Consider the following 21,070-nt stretch of genomic DNA (forward strand, 5'->3'; position numbering starts at 1 on the left):
TCTGGCTCCCTGGAGGAAGATTTCTAGTTCCCAACACTACACTTGAGAATGTGCATTCTTTTCCATGTCCACTGCTACTCATGGTCCATAAAAAAATCTACATTTTGGTTTTCTTTAAAGACAGAAGTGCCAATTATACAATGACATACTGCTGAAGGAAAACACATCCAAAACAAAATGTAAAATACAAAGCATGACTTAGTTTTCTTCTCTGAAGAAGGGAAGACTGGTTGATGCAATAACCAAGTGCCATCTGAACAAATGGCTGCTAAACGCTAAAACGAATCTTAAAAATCCGTATGTGTTTACAATATCATCCAATATTTTGCTATTTCCATCAGGAATGAAATAGCAACGAAACAACTTAAAGAGGATGAAAGAAATAATATTTTACAACTTACTGAATTGAGCTACACACACAATAATTTCCAGGATTGATTTCCTGTCTACTTATGAAGCAAATAGCCATCAATTTGGAAATCCATGCACAAGCATGTGAAGAAGGCAAACATTTCCTACTCAGTGGGAAATTTCTTTAGCCTTCTTGAAAAGAAACTTAGCACTTTACGCACACATACACAGACACACATTTACTCCCAGGATTGTATAATTCATACCAACTTGAAATTTCCCTAGTTCACTATAAATCAGTTGTGGTTTAACTGAACTCCAGGCTAGGCAATGCTACATTTGAAACATCCTGAAAAATTATCTAGGTCTCCTATATCTCTGTAGGTAGGAAATTGTTTTACGTATAGTCCAGGTCCAAGAAAGCTTGGTGATCTGGTAGGAGAATAGGCTATAGAGTTAGAGAAATGCTGGTTCAAACATAGCTACCTCATTTACTCCTGTATGACCAGAGGCAAAGTATTCTCTCTCAGCATCGATTTCTGCACTTGTAAAATGGAGACCATAACACCTTTATTGCCCAGGGCCCAGCACATAGTACTAATTCAAAAATAGTGGCAGCCACTCCTATTCTTGCTTCAAGTGAAACCCCATTCCCTCATTCTATCCTTATAAGGGACAAGTCACATGGCTGAATGAGTTCTTAGACTGAAGAGGTTATGGAAATCATACTCAATTTCTCCTCATAGTTGGTACAGGTAAAAGATATTTCCTCAATGGTTTAATTACCCTCCTAAAATAAATATCTGTTCTTTAGGAACAAATATTTTTAACTCTGTATGAAGTTATTATTTTCCAAAATATTAGCTCAAACACTGTCAACAAGAGTTTCACATTTTTCGATAGAACACTTCTATTAGGAAGAAAACACACATACAAAAAACACTTCTAATTATGCATTTTTATTTCTAAAGTATATACATGTACTATTATGTCATTAAATTATATACATAATAAAATATAAACAGATTATTAAAAATGATGTAAAACATATAAATAGAAATTCTCATATTTTCCCCACCCTTAAATGGATATCCTTGCCCATCATTCAGCATGCATTCTAATCACTGGCAAGTCCTTTGTTGTAGGGTAAAGAAACACCTAAATATAGGAAAAATTGAAGACTTTCAATTTTGGCCATTTTAGAGTAATGGATATCACACTTATTTTAGTCCTGTAAACTATTATAAAATTGAACAAAATATATGAGGAAACTCATTGCAGGCACTGGACAACAGAAAACAGAAGGCTGTGATCCTTGAGAGAAAGGAAACACATGAGGTGAGCTCCTCATTCATTCCGACTTTCTTTCTGTGGGCAGTTTCCAAACACAGCAAACGGAAGTAAAGTCCAAACTGAAAGCAGTGGTCTCGCTAAAGTAAAGCAGAGACTGGAGTTTGGAGCTATTTGGAGTTTGGAATTTAAAGGGTTAGGTAATGAAAAGGAGGGAGCTGCACAGAGAAGGATCCGTAGACATCTATATAGGAGTCCACTGAGTCTTAGGCTGAACACTAAAATGCACATGCCAAGGGCAAGATTCCACAACACCTGGCAGAGAACAGCTATTGGGGGCTTGATAGGAACAGATTTCAGTTTTCCCAGGGCTAGAGATGTTGGAGTTCCAAAAGCCAGAGTAGAAAGAACTTGATGAACACTCCAGGTATTCGATTGAGACCATAAAAAGGTACATTCTTAAAATGATTGAGAACCCCTAAGAGCTTTTATTTATATGGCTTATGTCTATCAATATTTCCCATATTAGAAATTAAAACTATAACTTCTAAAAATACTTACTCATTTAAAAATAACAAAAAATCCATTACATATTAACATAAATAACATGTCATGGAAAAACAACTACATCATCTGAAACAAAAAAAAGAGTAACATGTTTTACATTTTTCCAAATCATTTTAACTTCTGACTCAATAGTAAATAATTGGATTCACCTATTTGTCTCGGGATTCAGTCTTATGTGATATCGCATGTCATGCAGCCTCTGGAAAACTCCACTGTACACTTGTGAGATCCTGAGAGTGACAAAGGCAAATACCATCTTAGTATTATCATGAAAATAGCTTTGACCTGACAAACCACCTGAAAATCCTGGTTACCTCCTTCCATGGTTCCCTGGATCAGACTGTGAGAATTACTATAAGAGGATGCCTTGGAAGCAGAGGGAAGAGATACCTCATTCAAAATATATGTGAGCAAAATTGAGGGGGAGATTTTCATAAAGAAATTTAGCTTAATTTTCTCTTCAAAAGAATAATTAATCTCTGCTTTGCAGGGAACCATTCTTTGTGATTCTGTTTTTGAGGCTGGGGAACCGGCAGAGAAGAATGGGCAGGGATTAGGTGATCCAGGTTAGTCCATGCTCCTGGAAAAGTGCCCAGATCAGAAGAACACATAAGACGCATGTGGACCCAAACACATCTTTCCTGATTGTGGTATATGGACTCAGGAAAGAGGTGGGCCCTCTAATTTGAGGGGTAAGTGCAAGGTTGTCAGGAACCACCTATCTCTGTTCTGGCAACAGACCAGCAGAGATGAGAAACAGAGAAACAGCTAATGAGAGTGTAGTCTGAATCCCTGTATACTCAACTATGCATAAATTGAATCCCTGGATTTGTCAATTATACAATTAAAACTCAAACCGAAAGAGTCTTGACAATACCTGGAAGAAAGTACATTCATGGCATAAATAGAGAAAGCCATTTCTTAAGTTAATTTCTTATGTTTCTGGATAATAAGAAAATGGTATAGTTCATGCCACACAGAAGACATGCAGGTTGTGCAGAACAAAATGTGTGTGTGTGTCTGTCTCTTAAAAGCAGCAACGCCATCGGAAAAATACCACAGACACATTGTCTATTTTCTCCATTATTCCTGTCTTCTCACTCCACATTGCACTCCAAAAACCTAAGCTTTCTGAGCCAGGCCAATGCCGTAGCCTTGGAATTTCACACCATAGTCTAGACAGTACTTCTCAGCTGGGGGTAATTTTGTCCCTCCCCCGCCAGAGGACGCACTGGACAATGGAGACATTTTTCATTGCCATGACTTGGGGGTGGGGGGAATGTTATTGGCAGCTAGTGGGTAGAGGTCAGGGATTCAGCTAAACATCTTACATTGAACACGACAGGTTCCCACAACAAAGAATTACCAGTTCAAAATGTCAATAGTGCTGAGGTTGAGAAGCCCAAGTCTTGAGGAAATAACCTTGGTTTGAGAACCATTTTTCTAGGCTAGCACTCTCTGGATTACCAATGCACTACTTAAGATTTCCAAAAACACCAAAGTAATATTATAAAGCCCAATACTAACCTTTGCTATTTCCCAAAGCTATTTGTATTAATATTGTATTGTTCATACTTAAAAGCGATTTAATTCCAATCAATGCACCAAAGTAGCCCACATGAGAGTATACATAGATACATGAGCATGCACGTGCTTGCTTATTCCAATCAGAGTTGCAATGCCATAGTCGCTTTGACCACAATGTGCCAGGAAAACAAAACAAAACAAAAAGAAAGCATCAAAGAAACTTAATGCGTGAATTATTTGTTTAGCTTCAAAACATGTTCATTTGGTTTGAGGCATACGGTGACTGCAAAAAGAATGGGTGATCATTTCAACCCAGGAGCTCTGAGAAATGGAAGAAAAGGGGGCATCTAAAAGTCTGTACACACAGAATTAACAGAACTTGAAGCAGAATGGCACTTTAAGGGAATGATCTGAGCTTTCGTTTACTGGGTTCCATGAATCACCACAAGAATATGGCGTGCAAAGATGTTCCCCCAGATTCTGCAATTTCCATTCACTTCCCCTCTTCTGTCTGACTTATCTCATTTTGCCATTCACAGTCAGTGCTCCAGGGAGAGACTAATGGGGCTTGATTTTGTTACCTCGGCCAGCACTCCTATAGGAGACTTCATCCTGTAATCATCATAGTTCCAGCGGTGCATGTCTATGAAATTAAAATGGAAGAGATTGATTCTTCAGGTATGTGCTTGTTGTTATTGACAGTCACTTCAGATCAGTCCCTCTGAGGCAAGACAGCTCTTGCACGAAAAATACCTTTGCTTATCAAGCTGAGGCTCTGTGCCACTGAGATGGCAATTTTGGGCCCAAACGACAGCAGTCAGAGATGAACTAGGGCGCTTGGGAGAGTGTACTTCAGTAATCCTGCAGTATTCCATTAATCTGAAATCCACAAATCTGAGACTTCAAATTTGTCTCCATATTAAAGCTCTGATCCACTTACAATATTACATAAACACAGCTAGTTACTAAATGAAAGAAAAAGACATTGCTGGCAACATATGTCAATGTTAGATTTTCAGTATTTTAGGATTTAAATTTTGGCTCCTTTTTAAAAAAATTTAATCTATTTTTTATTGTGGCAAAAAACATTAAAAGCAAAATTTACCATTTTAACTATTTTTAACATACAATTCAGTGGCAGTAAGAACATTCAGAATGTTGTGCAACCATCACCATCATCCATCTCCAGAACTTTTTCATCATCCCCAAGAGAAATGCCATATCCATTAAACAATAACTCCCTAGACTCTGGTAACCTCCATTCTACTTTCTGTTGCTATGAATTTGACTACTCTATGTATCCCATATAAGTGGAATTTTATATCAATATTTGTCCTTTTGTGTCTGGCTCATTTCACTAGCATAACGTTTTCAAGGTCCATCCATGCTGTAGCATGTGTCAGAATTACACTCCCTTTTAAGGCTTAATAATATTTTATTTTATTTATTTACATATATATTACATATAGAATATATATTTACATATATAGTTATTTATATATATAAAATGTAGTGTGTATATATATATATACACACTACATTTTGTTTATCCACTCATCTGTTGGTGGACATTTGAGTTACTTCTATCTTTTGGCTATTGTGAATAACGTTGCTATAAGTGGTTATAAGTATCTGACTCCCTGCTTTCCATTTAAATTTTGATTCATATTTGCTTATTTAAAAACACTGTCTGGGGCCGGCCCGGTGGCGCAAGCGGTTAAGTGCGTGCGCTCCGCTGCGGCGGCCCGGGGTTCGCTGGTTCGGATGCCGGGCGCGCACCGACGCACTGCTTGGTAAGCCATGCTGTGGCGGCGTCCCATATAAAGTGGAGGAAGATAGGCACGGATGTTGGCCCAGGGCCGTCTTCCTCAGCAAAAAAAGAGGAGGATTGGCGGATGTTAGCTCAGGGCTGATCTCCTCACAAAAACAAAAAAACAAAAAAACACTGTCTGACAGCTGTAAGGTGTGTTACAAAATAGATAAAATAATCTAATGTGTATTTTATCATGTGATCCTATATGACCTTGTGGCATAGGTGGAGACAATTTTTGCAAATACAAACAATGCCACTTAGGGCATTTAGCTTATTTTCCAAAGCATGCAAAACAAATAGGTACAGGTGTTGCTAATATTCTTTCTTCTCTCTCTGTGGCCTCCCAAAACACCTCGTCCCTATTACAGACTATGAACATGGATTTTGAATAAACAAACACTACTCTATTTCAAAGCAGCTCACTATGTCTTCGGTTAAGTTAAAAGGAAGGTCAAATCATGTCGCTATGTATCATAAGACACTTTTCTCTCTTATAAAACAAATAGCCAAGTGATAGAGCAGAGCTAGACATAAATGATTCTGAAGTTTACATGATCACAAATGTCCTTCTTAACCACGTCAACGTATTAATTCACAAATGGAAACCTGAGCTATTAGGTTGTTTAGAACTAAGACTTTGAGACAGTCTAGCTGTGACAAGGTTAAGTACAAAAAGAGAATAAATTTAAAGTTGATATGAATAAACGATAACAAAATAATGGTACTGAAAACACAGGTTATTAAAAATTATAATTATTGTATGCAAAAGAATGAAATTTTGAAAAAACATTTTAATAGAGCAGCACTTATTCAAACAATTGCAGAACTCCACATTTTTTTAGATGTTTACTAAGTCTTGGTCACTCTGAACTCTTATGGCAGTTCTATGGGGACAAACTGTTATTATTCCATTTAAAACTAAGGAAACTAAAAGTTTTAAATAACTGTCATGGAAGCACATGGCTAATAAATGGTGGAGCTGAACTTTGAACCTATATCCACGCGACTCCTGAGTTGAAACTTTTTATGACTATGCTATCTAGAATTGTTCCAAGCCACGTTTCACAACTGGGACAATGCTTCAGACAGATATATGTTTATGAGGGAGATAAGATTTAATGTGCCTTACGAATTAAAATGAGTCCCCTCAGAGCTATAAGACGGAGTCTGCTCAGCCTGCTTTTGACAGTGCCAAATTATCTGGTATTTCTCCATTCTGAGTATTTAGCAACCCAACATGACTCCACGTGGATTCATCTACCATTTCTTTTAGAGCTCTCCCCTGAGATTCTGATGTTGGCTGTTTTTACTAAAATAAACATATTTTAGGAATGATAGCATATATAGAATGTTCTAAAGAGAGTTTCACTATTGCTATTGCAATTATTCTTAATTATAACTGTTGTTCCCTTTAGAGCAAGTAAAATCAGAGAGAACTTATGCTATTTGCTTAGAGAAAAAGACTGATGATAATCTATGAAGAAATTATCAACCAAATGTAGACTCATGTGTTTCTTTTTACTCTCTACTGGCATTAATAATTTTAGAAGTCAGCAGTATGCATGGTTCTGAGTTCACACTGATATTTGCTGCAGGATAATTTATGGCAGCCAAAAGTGACACAAGCAACTTAAAACAGTAATCATTATTAACATGGTAAATTAAAATAGAAAACTGACTGATGTCTCGTGTAAAATTAATGTGCCATTAACCTTAACTATACCAATAAAGTTACATTATGAAGGTCAACTACAAAAACAGTTATCCACCCGGGATACACAGCAAATGTACATTAACTCTATGTTAACATGAAATGTAGCTATTAAAAGGGAAAGGTAAATAGGGCCAAATATTAAAACCCAGGTTGAACTAAAAACCATATATTAGGCACATAAGCTATATTAGTTCAGGATTCCTTATCCCATGTCACTGATGATATTTCTTATAATTTGTGTTGATTAGTTTTTATCAAGTAGCTTCGACCAAAGTTTCTTTCTCCGTACAACATTAATACATTCCATGAACATTGTCAGAGAGCAAAACATTTTAGAGTTTGAAAAGTCACAAGAGATGATTAAGTTCCACCTTATCATTCTCTACATAAGGAAACAAGTATCTAGAGATGCTGTAACACAGGTTGAGTACAGAGCCTCAGTCTAACTCTTACTCCAGAATTACATCCACTACAACCTGCTTGAATTTCATTTCAGCTACTTTTTGCTAAGGCACCTTCTCCTTTCGTTCTCTAATTCTGACAGACTGGAGAAGACTAACTTCTTAAATAAGTAAAATAGAGGTAATAATGCCTAATATATGGATTTATTGTGATGGACAAACAAAATGCTCCTGAGACATTGCCTGAAAATTGTAAAATTTTATAAAATTATTTTTTATTACTAATATAAATAAAGGGCTTGAAAAAGTTAAAATCTCTTTTAAGAATTCTCTTTTGCAAAGTCTCTTTCCTCTTAAGAAGTCAAAAAGAATATAGGTTTTCAGACCAGAAAAATATGGTTTCTAGTCCCTGCTCACCCAACTTACTGGCCATCATTCTTGAATATGTCTAGATATTCCAGATATCTAAAATCGTAACAGTAATATTTCTCTTATATGGCACTTGTGAATATTAAATTATATGTAACTATATATATATTAAAAAAATACTACTTGGGACAATGTAGAAGCCTAGTATACATTTGAGGAATATTAATTTTCTTTCCTCTTCCTTTTGAATCTTCAATCTTTCTTTTCAATAGGTATAATTAAATTGCAAAATTTTAAATAGTACTAACAGGCAGAGACAAATTTGGATTTACAAAATTATTTTATTACAATAGAGAACTAGTTAATGAGCCTCTCCATAACATAAACAGACAATTTAAAGACACAAAACAAAAAGTAAATCTGCACATTGAGATGGCACCACACACCCCTAAGCATTCTCAATTAAAATAGAGTACCTGTGGCTCTCACACATTAGAGGGAGATGAATATATAAAAATCTGGATTAATCTTAGAAGTGATTCAATGGGGAAGAATATAGACTCATCCTCTTCAAGGGAAAGGAATCCCGACATGTTAAAAGATACTTTGCTGTATCCTGGGTTTTCTGACAATTCCTGATGGAGGCAGGGTCAACCTCTTCTGGTATAAGCTACCTTTCTGATTAGTATAGTTCTAAGAATGTGTATATCCAGCACACTATATATCCTTTCCTATATAGTATACAGTGAAGGATCTATTCACATGATGACATATCAATATACTCAAACTCTCACTTTTAACATATTAGATCACTCCATCTAAGATTAACATCCAAATTAATTTTGACTTAAGTCTAGAGAAATACAAAACAATGGGGAAAATGAAGTCCAAAGACTAAGTGTTCTAAAGTCCTAGAAGTCATACCAAAGACATCTATACTATTGATACAAAAGTAAGATAACACTTTGAAACAATGTTAGTCTTTTCAGAAAAAAAAGGGATGCCATCTCCCTGAGCTACAGATTCTGAGTGCTAGCACATCAATCCTTTAAAGAAATTACTAGCATGCTGTGTTCGGTTTACTGTCTCCCACCTTGCATTTTACAAACTGTATCAAAGCACGGAGTGTAACAGCTCCAATTTCTTTCACAGCAGCCGCACTGTGTGAGAAAAATTGACAGATTAACTAGAAGAAAGCCTCCCAAGTCACTGGAAACTATGACTGCCCATTAGAACAGAATTGTAGACCAAAGAGCACACATAGAGGAATGCCTCAGTGCTCCACTGCACCATCAACCAGTGGGCATGACAATGCTCCTCAAGATTTGTGTGTGAGAGGGAGGGGTGCAATCCAGAAATGATAACATCTGCAGTTGGGTTTAGCACTCACTCTGGGTGAGGATAAAGATCTGGAATTGGAAAGTTGCTATTGATTTTTAATGTTATTATTTTGATGAATCCTCTACTTGTTAGCTTCTTCTAAAAAATAAACTACAATAAACATATCCAGTTCTTACATAAATTAATGAAGTTAAGCTAAATGAAACTCCAACTGCTTTACAAACAAGTACCACTATTAACTGAGTTCAGGAATGCAAACTGGTCTTCTTTTTTTTTTTTTTTTTTTATTGATGTTTTAATGTTTTCTAACATTGTGAAATTTTGGGTTGTACATTTTTGTTTGTCCATCACCCCATATATGACTCCCTTCACCCCCTGTGCCCACTCCCCACCCCCACTGCCCTGGCAACCACAGTCCAGTTTTCTCTGTCCATGTGTTGGTTTATATTCCACATATGAGTGAGATCATACAGTGTTTGTCTTTCTCTTTCTGGCTTATTTCACTTAACATAATACGCTCCAGGCCCATCCATGTTGTTGCAAATGGGACGATTTTGTCTTTTTTTATGGCTGAGTAGTATTCCATTGTATATATATACCACATTTTCTTAATCCAGTCGTCAGTCGAGGGACACTTAGGTTGCTTCCACTTCTTGGCTATGGTGAATAATGCTGCAATGAACATAGGGGTGCATAAGCTTCTTTGGATTGTTGATTTCAGGTGCGTTGGATAGATTCCCAGCAGTGGGATGGCTGGATCGTAGGGCATCTCTATTTTTAATTCTTTGAGGAATCTCCATACCGTTTTCCATAGAGGCTGCACCAATTTGCATTCCCACCAGCTGTGTATGAGGGTTCCTGTTTCTCCACATCCTCTCCAACATTTGTTGTTTTTTGTCTTGGTGATTATAGCCATTCTAACGGGCGTGAGGTGGTATCTTAGTGTTGTTTTGATTTGCATTTCCCTGATGATTAGTGATGTTGAGCATCTTTTCATGTGCCTATTGGCCATCTGTATATCTTCCTTGGAGAAGTGTCTGTTCATTTCCTCTGCCCATTTTTTGATCGGGTTGTTTGTTTTTTTGTTGTTCAATTGTGTGAGTTCTTTATATATTATGGAGATCAACCCCTTGTCAGATGTATGTTTTGCAAATATTCTCTCCCAACTGGTTGGTTGTTTGTTCATCTTGATTCTGGTTTCATTTGTCTTATAAAAGCTCTTTAATCTGATAAAGTCCCACTTGTTTATTTTTTCCTTAGTTTCCCTAGTCTGGGTAGGCATGTCATCCGAAAAGATTCCTTTAAAACCAATGTCAAATAGTGTGTTGCCTATATTTTCTTCTATGAGTTTTATAGTTTCAGGTCTCACCTTCAGGTCTTTGATCCATTTTGAGTTAATTTTTGTGAATGGCGATAGCACATGGTCCACTTCCATTCTTTTGCATGTGGCTGTCCAGTTTTCCCAACACCATTTATTGAAGAGACTTTCCTTTCTCCATTGCACGTTCTTAGCACCTTTGTCGAAAATTAGCTGTCCGTATATGTGTGGTTTTATTTCTGGGCTTTCAATTCTGTTCCATTGATCTGTGTGTCTGTTTTTCTACCAGTACCACGCTGTTTTGATTACTATTGCTTTGTAGTATGTTTTGAAGTCAGGAATTGTGATGCCTCCTGCTTTGTTCTTTTTCTTTAGGATTTCTTTAGCTATTCGGGGTCTTTTGTTGCCCCATATAAATTTTAGTATTCTTTTTTCTATTTCTGTGAAGAATGTCATTGGGATTCTGATTGGGATTGCATTGAATCTGTAGATTGCTTTAGGTAATATAGACATTTTAACTATGTTTATTCTTCCAATCCACGTGCATGGGATATCTTTCCATTTCTTTACGTCATCGTGGATTTCCCTCAATAATGTCTTGTAGTTCTCATTGTATAGGTCCTTCACCTCCTTGGTAAGATTTATTCCTAGGTATTTTATTCTTTTTGATGCAATTGTAAATGGTATTATCTTTTTGAGCTCTCTTTCTGTTAGTTCATTATCAGCATATAGAAATGCAACTGATTTTTGTAGATTGATTTTGTACCCTGCAACTTTGCTGTAGTTGTTGATTGTTTCTAACAGTTTTCCAACAGATTCTTTAGGGTTTTCTGTATATACAATCATGTCATCTGCAAATAGTGAGAGTTTCACTTCTTCGTTACCTATTTGGATTCCTTTTATTCCTTTTTCTTGCCTAATTGCTCTGGCCAAAACCTCCAGTACTATGTTGAACAGGAGTGGTGAGAGTGGGCAGCCCTGCCTCGTTCCTGTTCTCAGAGGAATGGCTTTCAATCTTTCCCCATTGAGTATGATGTTGGCTGTGGGTTTGTCATATATGGCCTTTATTATGTTGAGGTACTTTCCTTCTATTCCCATTTTATTGACAGTTTTTATCATGAATGGATGTTGTATCTTGTCAAATGCCTTCTCTGCGTCTATTGAGACGATCATGTGGTTTTTATTCTTTGTTTTGTTGATGTGATGTATCACGTTGATTGATTTGCGGATGTTGAACCATCCCTGCGTCCCTGGTATAAATCCCACTTGATCATGGTGTATGATCTTTTTAATGTATTGTTGTATTGGTTTGCCAATATTTTGTTGAGGATTTTTGCATTAATGTTCATCAGCGATATTAGCCTGTAATTTTCTTTCTTTGTATTGTCTTTGTCTGGTTTTGGTATCAGGGTGATTTTGGCCTCGTAGAATGATTTAGGAAGTGTTCCCATCTTCCTCTATTTTTTGGAATAGTTTGAGAAGGATGTGTATTAAATCTTCTTTGAATGTTTGGTAAAATTCACTGGAGAAGCCATCTGGTCCTGGACTTTTATTTTTTGGGAGGTTTTTGATTACTATGTCAGTCTCTTTACTTGTTATTGGTCTATTCAGATTCTCCATTTCTTCTTGGTTCAATTTTGGGAGGTTGTATAAGTCTAAAAATTTATCCATTTCTTCTAGATTGTCCAATTTGTTGGCATATAATTTCTCATAGTATTCTCTTATAATCCTCTGTATTTCCATGGTATCCGTTGTAATTTCTCCTCTTTCATTTCTAATTTTATTTACTTGAGCCTTTTCTCTTTTTTTCTTAGTAAGTCTGGCTAAGGGTTTGTAGATTTTGTTTATCTTCTCGAAGAACCAACTCTTTGTTTCATTAATCCTTTCTACTGTTTTTTTGGTCTCAATTTCATTTATTTCTGCTCTGATTTTTATTATTTCTCTCCTTCTGCTGGCTTTGGGCTTTGTTTGTTCTTCTTTTTCTAGTTCTGTTAGGTGTAATTTAAGGTTGCTTATTAGGGCTTTTTCTTGTTTGTTAAGGTGGGCTTGTATCGCTATGAGTTTCCCTCTCAGGACCGCTTTTGCTGCATCCCACATGGTTTGATATAGCATGTTATCATTTTCGTTTGTTTCCAGATAGTTTTTGATTTCTCCTTTAATTTCATCAATGATCCATTGGTTGTTCAGTAGCATGTTGTTTAATCTCCACATTTGTGTCACTTTCCCAATTTTTTTTTCATGGTTCATTTCCAGTTTCATAGCCTTATGGTCTGAAAAGATCCTTGTTATGATTTCAATCTTCTTAAATTTATTGAGGCTTGCTTTGTTTCCCAACATATGGTCTATCCTAGAGAATGTTCCATGTGCGCTTGAGAAGAATGTGTAGTCAGCTGTTTTTGGGTGGAATGCTCTGTATATGTCTACTAGGTCCATCTCGTCCAGTTTTTCTTTTAAGTCTACTATTTCTTTATTGACTTTTTGTCTGGATGATCTATCCATTGCTGTAAGAGAGTTGTTAAGATCCCCTATTATTGTGTTGTTGTTGATTTCTCCTTTTAGGTTTGTTAATAGGTGCTTTATGTACATTGGTGCCCCTATGTTGGGTGCATATATATTTATAAGTGATATGTCTTCTCGATGGAGTGTCCCTTTTATCATTATATATTTCCCTTCTTTGTCTTTCTTAACCTGTTTTATCTTGAAGTCTACTTTGTCTGATACGAGTATGGCAACACCTGCTTTCTTTTGTTTGCCATTAGCTTGGAGTATTGTCTTCCATCCTTTCACTCTGAGCCTGTGCTTTTCTTTAGTGCTGAGATGTGTTTCCTGAAGGCAGCATATTGTTGGGTCTTGCTTTTTAATCCATCCTGCCACTCTGTATCTTTTGATTGGAGAGTTCAATCCATTTACATTTAGGGTAATTATTGAAATGTGAGGGCTGAATGTTGCTGTTTTGTCACTTATTTTCTGGTTCTTTTGCATTTCCTTTGTTTCTTGTCCCATTTGTTTTGGACTGCCAATTCAGTTTGGTTGTTCTGTCTTATGATTCTTCTGGTTTTCTCTTTGTTTATCATATGTGGTTTTGCTTTGATTATTTGTTTAGTGGTTACCTTTAGGTTTGGGCAAAAAATCTTGTGTATGAGATAGTCCATTATCTGATAGCCTCCTATTTCCTTATACTAAGTCAATTCAGTCACTTTCCTCTTCCCCTTCTAAGTTGCTCTTGTTATACCTTATTCTATCTTGTGTTGTGGCTGTGTGTTTACAGTGATGAGGTTAAATTTATTTTTGGTGAATTTCTTCCTTTGATCTTTGAGTTTAGTATTTAAGTGGTTGCTAACCTATTCCCGTAAACATCTACTATTTCTCTGATTTTGTCTACCTACTTTTCTCCTTCCTCCAAGCTTTGTGTTCCCTTTCTCTTCTTTTTTTCAGGCCTGAGGGCCTTCTTGAGTATTTCCTGTAATGGGGGTCTCGTAGCCATGAACTCCCTTAGCTTTTGTTTATCTGGGAGAGTTACTATTTCTCCATCATATTTGAAGGATATTTTTGCTGGATAGACTATTCTTGGCTGTAAGTTTTTGTCTTTTAGTATTTTGAATATATCATTCCAGTCTCTTCTAGCCTGAAAAGTTTCTGTTGAGAAATCCGCTGAGAGCCTGATGGGAGTTCCTTTGTACGTTATTTTTTGTTTTTGTCTAGCTGCCCTTAATATTGTTTCTTTGTCGTTGACCCTGGCTAGCCTTACCACTAGGTGTCGTGGTGAAGGCCTTTGTCTGTTAATATATATAGGTGTCCTGTTGGCTTCGCTTACTGGTATTTCCTGCTCCTTCCCCAGATTTGGGAAATTTTCAGCCATTATTTCCTTGAATAGGCTCTCTGTTACTCTTTCCCTCTCCTCTCCCTCAGGAATACCTATAATTCTTATGTTACATTTTCTAATAGAGTCAGATATTTCTCGGAGTCTTTCTTCATTTCTTTTTAGTCTTAGTTCTCTCTCTTCTTCCATCTGGAGTATATCTGTATTCCTATCCTCTAAAGTACTAATTCTTTCCTCCATATTGTCAGCTCTGTTCTTTAAAGATTCCAGATTCTCCTTTATCTCCTCCATCGTGTTCTTCATCTCCATCAGCACTGATTGGTTTTTCTTTATGATTTCAATCTCTTTTGTGAAGAAACTCCTAATCTCATTGAATTGTTTGTGTTGTCTCGTATTTCGTTGAGTGTTTTTATGATAGCTATTTTGAAATCTCTATCATTTAGTTTATGGATTTCTGTGTCTTCGGGGTTGATTTCTGGGTGCTTGTCATTTTGTTTCTGGTCTGGTGATTTCATATATTTTTGCATGGTGGTTCCTGTGTTGGTTTTGATTTTCCTCATCCTGGAAGTCTCTGGTTGCAATTTCCACCTGCCGCCACTGTCTGGTGGTAAAGGGCTGTGTATTCTAAGCCCCCTGCGCGCTACCCCAGTTTTTCTGCTGCGATCCGCAGTTTGTTTTTTTTTTTTTTTCCCGCTGCGATCCACGGGTCCCGTCCAGTTTGTTCAGGTCTGCCTTGGATCGCTAGGTCTGGTCGAGCTGCAGACTCCTGGTTGCGGGGATGGGGGAGCTCTCTCTTTTGCCCTCTGGGTCCCTGACGTGGGAGGCTTCTCGTTTGCCCCTCTTTATCCGCTCTCTGGGGTACTCAGATGTTGATGGTAGCCCTGTGGCTCCTCTGAGTCCTCTGTGCGGGAGTTTCCCACTGGCTGAGAGAGCCCGAAGAGCTACAGTTTTCCCGCCGAGGGCCGCCCCTCCCCCCTCTCTGGGAGCCGCGCGGAGCGGGATCGCTGATCTGATGGGGAGGGAGCGGAGTTCTCCTTACCTCACTCCACTTCCTCCGGGGGCGCAGCGCGTTCCACTCTCAGATGTGTGGCAGTGTGGATCCCTCCGCTCTAGGTTTTCACTGTCTGGGATTCCGTTGTTGGTCTGTGGCTGTTGCTTTTGTTGTATCTTGTGGGGGAAGAATTCACGGGAAAGCTCACTCCGCCATGATGCTGACGTCACTCTCCTCACAAACTGGTCTTCTTTATGATAATCTGTTAGGTCTACATTCAGCGGGCAGCACTACTACTCGCATTTATACAGAAACTTATAGCGTGTTTGAGAAAAAAAAAATTTGTCATATGGTCCACACAACCACGCTCAAGCAATAGGTCGGACTGATATTCTGGTACCTATTTTAGAGATGAGTGACCTAGAGGTCTGAGAGTTTAAATGTGGTGCCTAAAAGGGCAGAGGTCATTAGGAAGGTGATAGTGTGCCTGTTTGTGGGATGAAAGGAAGGCATGGGGGAAGAGGAAAGTAGTCTTAAAAGAGAAATTAGAGGAAGATACACATTTGGATCAACCTCAACTTAATTTGCATGTATTTTTTCTTTTTTGAGTTATTTATTTTAAAAGGTTGCATCAATATGCATTTAAAAGATAACCATGGATAAACTAAACCTTTCAAAAGACAACTGCTATGTGCACATTACCAGAAGATGTGATATGATATGCAATGTTTACACTGTATGTTTGAATGAAATGGATAAAAGTGACTGCACTATAGACCATAGCTTATACCTCTGTCTTGTAGTATTTCCTTAGGAAAAGGGCATTTTCCTAAACATTTATTATAAACCCGAGTTTTAACGCGTTTATTACAACTATTTAAATTATCAGCAACCTACACTTTAAGACTTTTTCCTCCAATCATTTAGTACAATTTGAGCTTCTAGGATTTTTTAAGTAAAACAGATAAGTAGAGTTGTATGCCTCAAATATATCTTGAAAAGGGATAACCTTTTCAAAACCACATTTTACTGTCAAATAGATGAATTAATACATAGAGTTCACACAGAATGAAAGATTTTAAACATCAGAGTGTTTAAAATCTACTTATTGACAATTCACCAAACATTCTACTGTTATTTTCATTGTTTAATTTATTAGTTTCAACATTAACATCATGAGATTATGATGTAAAAAAGGAAGCTCTACGTCATAAAAAAGATAATCCACATCTTCAAAATTAAATTATCAATATAACCCATAGTTCGCAGATGGGGACTCCAAGAGTCACCCAAGCTAAATGACTCACCAATGTTCATCATTGGTAATTCAAGAACTTGTATCCAAGCCTTCTGATTCTAGATCCACAAATTTTTATACTATGTAAGAAAACTCCTAGTTGGTTAAAAATAGGCCAGTTCGGGATATCCCAATACATTCTCTAGTTCTATATTTTAGGAATCTTCTTACTTTATCCTCATGTGGTGGAGGGGTGAGGGTTCTCTGTGGGGCCTCACTTATAAGGGCGCTAATCCCATTCATGAGGGCTCCACCCTCATGTCCTGATCAACACCCAAAGGCCCTACCTGCTAATACCATCACCTTGGGGGTTGGTTTCAACATATAAATGTTGGGGGAACACAAAAATAGCATTGCGCATGCCCCTAGTCTAACAGAGGTTTCAGAATTACCACCACCATCACCACCAGCACTCACATTTATTCAGTGTGTCAGACTCTACACCAGGTGCTTTCAGATTATGCTGCTTCATAAAGGACATTTATCAGTTTTCCCTCTATTTCTGTGCTCTGGAACATTTTGTAACATAAAATTATATACTATTCATTTGAAGTAGTTTATCCATTAAATGGCAGCCCAGTGTCACCCTAATGGGGAAAACTATGACAAGTTTTACGTTATTATTAGTGTGTGTGTGTGTGTGTGTGTGTGTGTGTGTGTGTGCGCGCGCGTATGAGGGAGACTGGCTCTGAGCTAACACATCTGTGGCCAATCTTCCTCTTTTTGCTTAAGGAAGACCAGCTCTGAGCTAACATCTGTGCCAATCTTCCCTCTATTTTGTATGTGGGTCACCACCACAGCATGGCTTTGATGAGTGGTGCAGGTCCACACCCAGGATCCGAACCCATGAACCTGGCCTGCCGAAGTGGAGTGTGTCGAACTTAACCACTATGCCACCAGGCCAGCCCAACATTATTTTTGGGGGGGAGTTATTTTGTTTATTAATTTTTTTTTACTTGAGTTAACTTAAATAATTTGCATTACACAAAAAATCATCCATTTCTCTAGCATTTTAATCTCTTCTATATCGATATAACCCCCTTACACAGATTGCAGGATCTCCCAGGACGGATTTCCTCCTGGCTCAGTGGGATTCGGAATTTCCTGTAGATCTTTTTAACAAAGTGACTGATGACTTACAGGTTTATATCAGCCAGAATAGCTAGGTTATAGTCCAATATTAACATCAAAATCAAGGCCTTAAAGCAATTTATTTTTCATTCATGCTCTATGTCTAATGTTGGTTGGCAGCATAGGGGATGAAACAGAGTTGTATCAACTACCATTTCTAAAATCTCTACAACACTGCGAAGGGAAATGGAGAATTAAGCACTGGTTTTTAAACCTTCCATCCAATTTTGATTCATGTCACTTCTATTCATATTTCATTGGCCACATCAATTTGTTTGGCCTCACTTTTAGGGGCAGTACAACCCTACCAGGTACCCAGAAAGAGATGAGAACCAGAATATTGCACAAAATTCATTCTATATTTTTATCTTTAGCTTAAAAAATAGTGTTTCCTCATGTCATGAAAACCCTGTGCTAGAGCACAGAAGAAAATCTATTCAAATGCTATTCCCGCTGAGTGACCAAGAAGAGCATCAGTCATTTGTTCTCACAGGTGCACAGCTGCACTCTCTGTCAAGACTGTTTCAAGTAACACTCTATGTACTACTTTTACCTCAGATGATAAAAAGTAGATTGGCAAAGAGTCATTAAAAGCATCAATAGAAAGAAAACCCAACAGTCCCAGTGTCAGTGAAAGGCCTCTTTCTGCTTCTTGTCAAATATTTTTCTGTTTGATATATTTCTTCAATGGTTCCAAGAAAATAATGAAGCAAATTAAAATCAATACAAAATTACAAATCAAAATGCTACTCTGGGGTTGACAGAAAGACAGAGGCAGAAGTATTTCAAATCAAGGGGAAAAAAATCCATCACCGACTCAATCCGCAGTGCCTTGCTTTCTGAAGAGACTGTGACTCATTCCTGCTGCTATTGCTAGGCAGGACAGGTTGAACCAGGAATGGAGAAACAGCCCTCAATTAGAAATTCATTGAATTTTGTCAGATCCAATAGGACATTAATGTTATTTCAAGGGGGAATGGTAGGTATGTTTTTTATTCCGTCTGCTTCTCTGTTTCTGATCTATTCATTCTAGGCTACATTCCGTAGCTGTTATTTTTCATTCTTTAAGAAGAAAAAAAGAGTGAAAAACAGGAGGATAAAGTCAAGGGAGACTTTTTGTTTATAAATCAAATGTGAAAATTTCAAAACACATCTACTGCTTTGAAAGACAGGTTGAATAGCTATCATTTGAGAGTTAACCAGATTTGTGCACTCAAGCACTTGCAGTAAGAACATTTTATAGTATTTCAAAAGCAATTCTTTTATTTTCATAGGATAATAGAAAACAAATGGGAGCAGGGAAAGAGTAAGTCCTAGGTAGTAGAGGGGTAAAAGGCTTTCATATACACAGATAATCATGGTAATTTTAATTAAAATATCTAAAATTTAATTAAAAATTTTAGAAATACTTCTAAAGTCTCACAAGTGCTTAATATGACATGGGGGTACAAAAGAAGCCATTTGTAAAGGGAGACAGTAGTAAAGTATGTATTAGGTCAAACATTAACTACAGTTGATGGCATAAAAATAAAAATAAAAACGATATATGATGAGGCAGAATGTGCTGAGGTGAAAAAGTGGCAATGCAAACCTTTATGTTATAAATGTCTTCCCAGTAGCTTTGGAAACCATCAAGGACACCACTTTTAGGAATAGTAAATGACTGACATTCTGCTTTGTTCACCCCTGTATGTGATGTACTGACTGCGAAAAACTTCTTATATAGATTACATAGCTCACAGTGTCAGTCACAGTCAAATAATGTGAAACTGTAAAATGAGAATTTTATGATCATGAAGGTTAACCTATCCACTTTATGAAACAAAAAAACTGAAGTCTATAAGAATGGGAAACTTGAAAAGCACCCAGAAAATTAGTTGAAGACAGGCTAAACCCAAGCCATTTGGCTGTTGCTCCAACACTCTTCTCTTTTATCAAAGTCTCAATTAAGAGAACATATATTTTCCCATCCATGCATTTGGTTCCAAAAAATATAACATTTAGAAGCTCTTGAAGTGTTTAATTGGTGTCTGATAAAATATTCATGTATTCCACCTGACAACTAAAATAAGTTAGGACAAAAAGAGTTAGTGACATGAATGTATTGAGCATACTATAAAGTGCTAAATAGAAGTAAGATTTTACTACTGTTACTTGATACTATTTTATGGGTAGGCAGAATTTATACAAGTGTGAGAAGACAACATATAAAAGCAAGCATGCCAGACTTGAGCTGATCCTGAGACCTACCAAATATGGAAAACAGAGGTGGCAAATGGCTTCTCTTTAACTGTATTTGCCCAGTAGATACAGCTTGTTAGGTTCACAATAATGTTTTTAAAAATCTGAATTCGTTTCCAAAATTTAAAAGTTGAGGAAATTCAAAAAAATCCAAAATTCCAATTTCTTTTGATATATTAGAAGACCTGGCATCACTAGGACTCCCCTCTGCAAAGGCAACAATTACCTAAACCAGGCAGGGTGTTCTGTTGAGTCCCTGCCAGGTGAAGGCCTAGACTAGGGGTATGTCAATGGAAATGGAGAAATAAGAAAAAATCAGAAACAAATAATAAAAATGCAGATATAAATGCTACCTTAATGTTAAATGTAAATAGATTAAACAGTTTAATTAAAAGGTAGATATTTGCAGAATGGATTAAAAAAATACATGATCCCACTATATGCTGTCTAAAAGGGAAACATTTTAGATTCAAAAGCACAATAGATTGAAAGTAAAAGAATGGAAAATGATATACCATGAAAACGGTAACCAAAAGAGAGCTGGACTGGCTTTACTAATATCAGACTTTAATACTTTAAGCCTAAAATGTTACTAAAAATAAATAAGGACATTTTATAATGAAAAAATCGTGAGTCCACCAGGAAAATATAGTAATTATAAACATATATGCACTTAACAATAGAGACTCAAAATACATGCAAGAAAATTGACATAATTGAAAGGAGAAATAGATAATTCAACAACAATAGTTGGAGACTTCAATATCCCTCTTTCAAGAGTGGAAAGAAAATTAGAATATAAATAAGGAAATAGAAGATTTTAACAACACTATAAACAAGATAGACCAACAAACATCTATAAAACACTATACTCCAAAACAACAGAATACATATTCTTC

The 21,070-nt window shown here is 36.9% G+C and overlaps 1 protein-coding gene across 5 annotated transcripts in view; it reads right to left on the reverse strand.

The window, feature by feature from the left end:
* Positions 1-21,070, reverse strand: part of CNTN4 (contactin 4) — an 891,804-nt gene that overhangs the window by 660,933 nt on the left and 209,801 nt on the right. For 4 of the 5 annotated variants that reach the window (XM_058563546.1, XM_058563510.1, XM_058563524.1 and 1 more), the window contains exon 1: positions 4,317-4,374. The exons of the other annotated variant lie outside the window; for it this stretch is intronic. The gene's annotated coding sequence lies outside the window, so the exon portion shown is untranslated. Of the gene's footprint in view, positions 1-4,316; positions 4,375-21,070 lie in introns of those variants that run through there. 5 annotated transcript variants of the gene reach the window in all.

Source organism: Diceros bicornis, chromosome 2 (genome assembly GCF_020826845.1).
Source record: "Diceros bicornis minor isolate mBicDic1 chromosome 2, mDicBic1.mat.cur, whole genome shotgun sequence".
Lineage (NCBI taxonomy): Eukaryota > Metazoa > Chordata > Mammalia > Perissodactyla > Rhinocerotidae > Diceros > Diceros bicornis.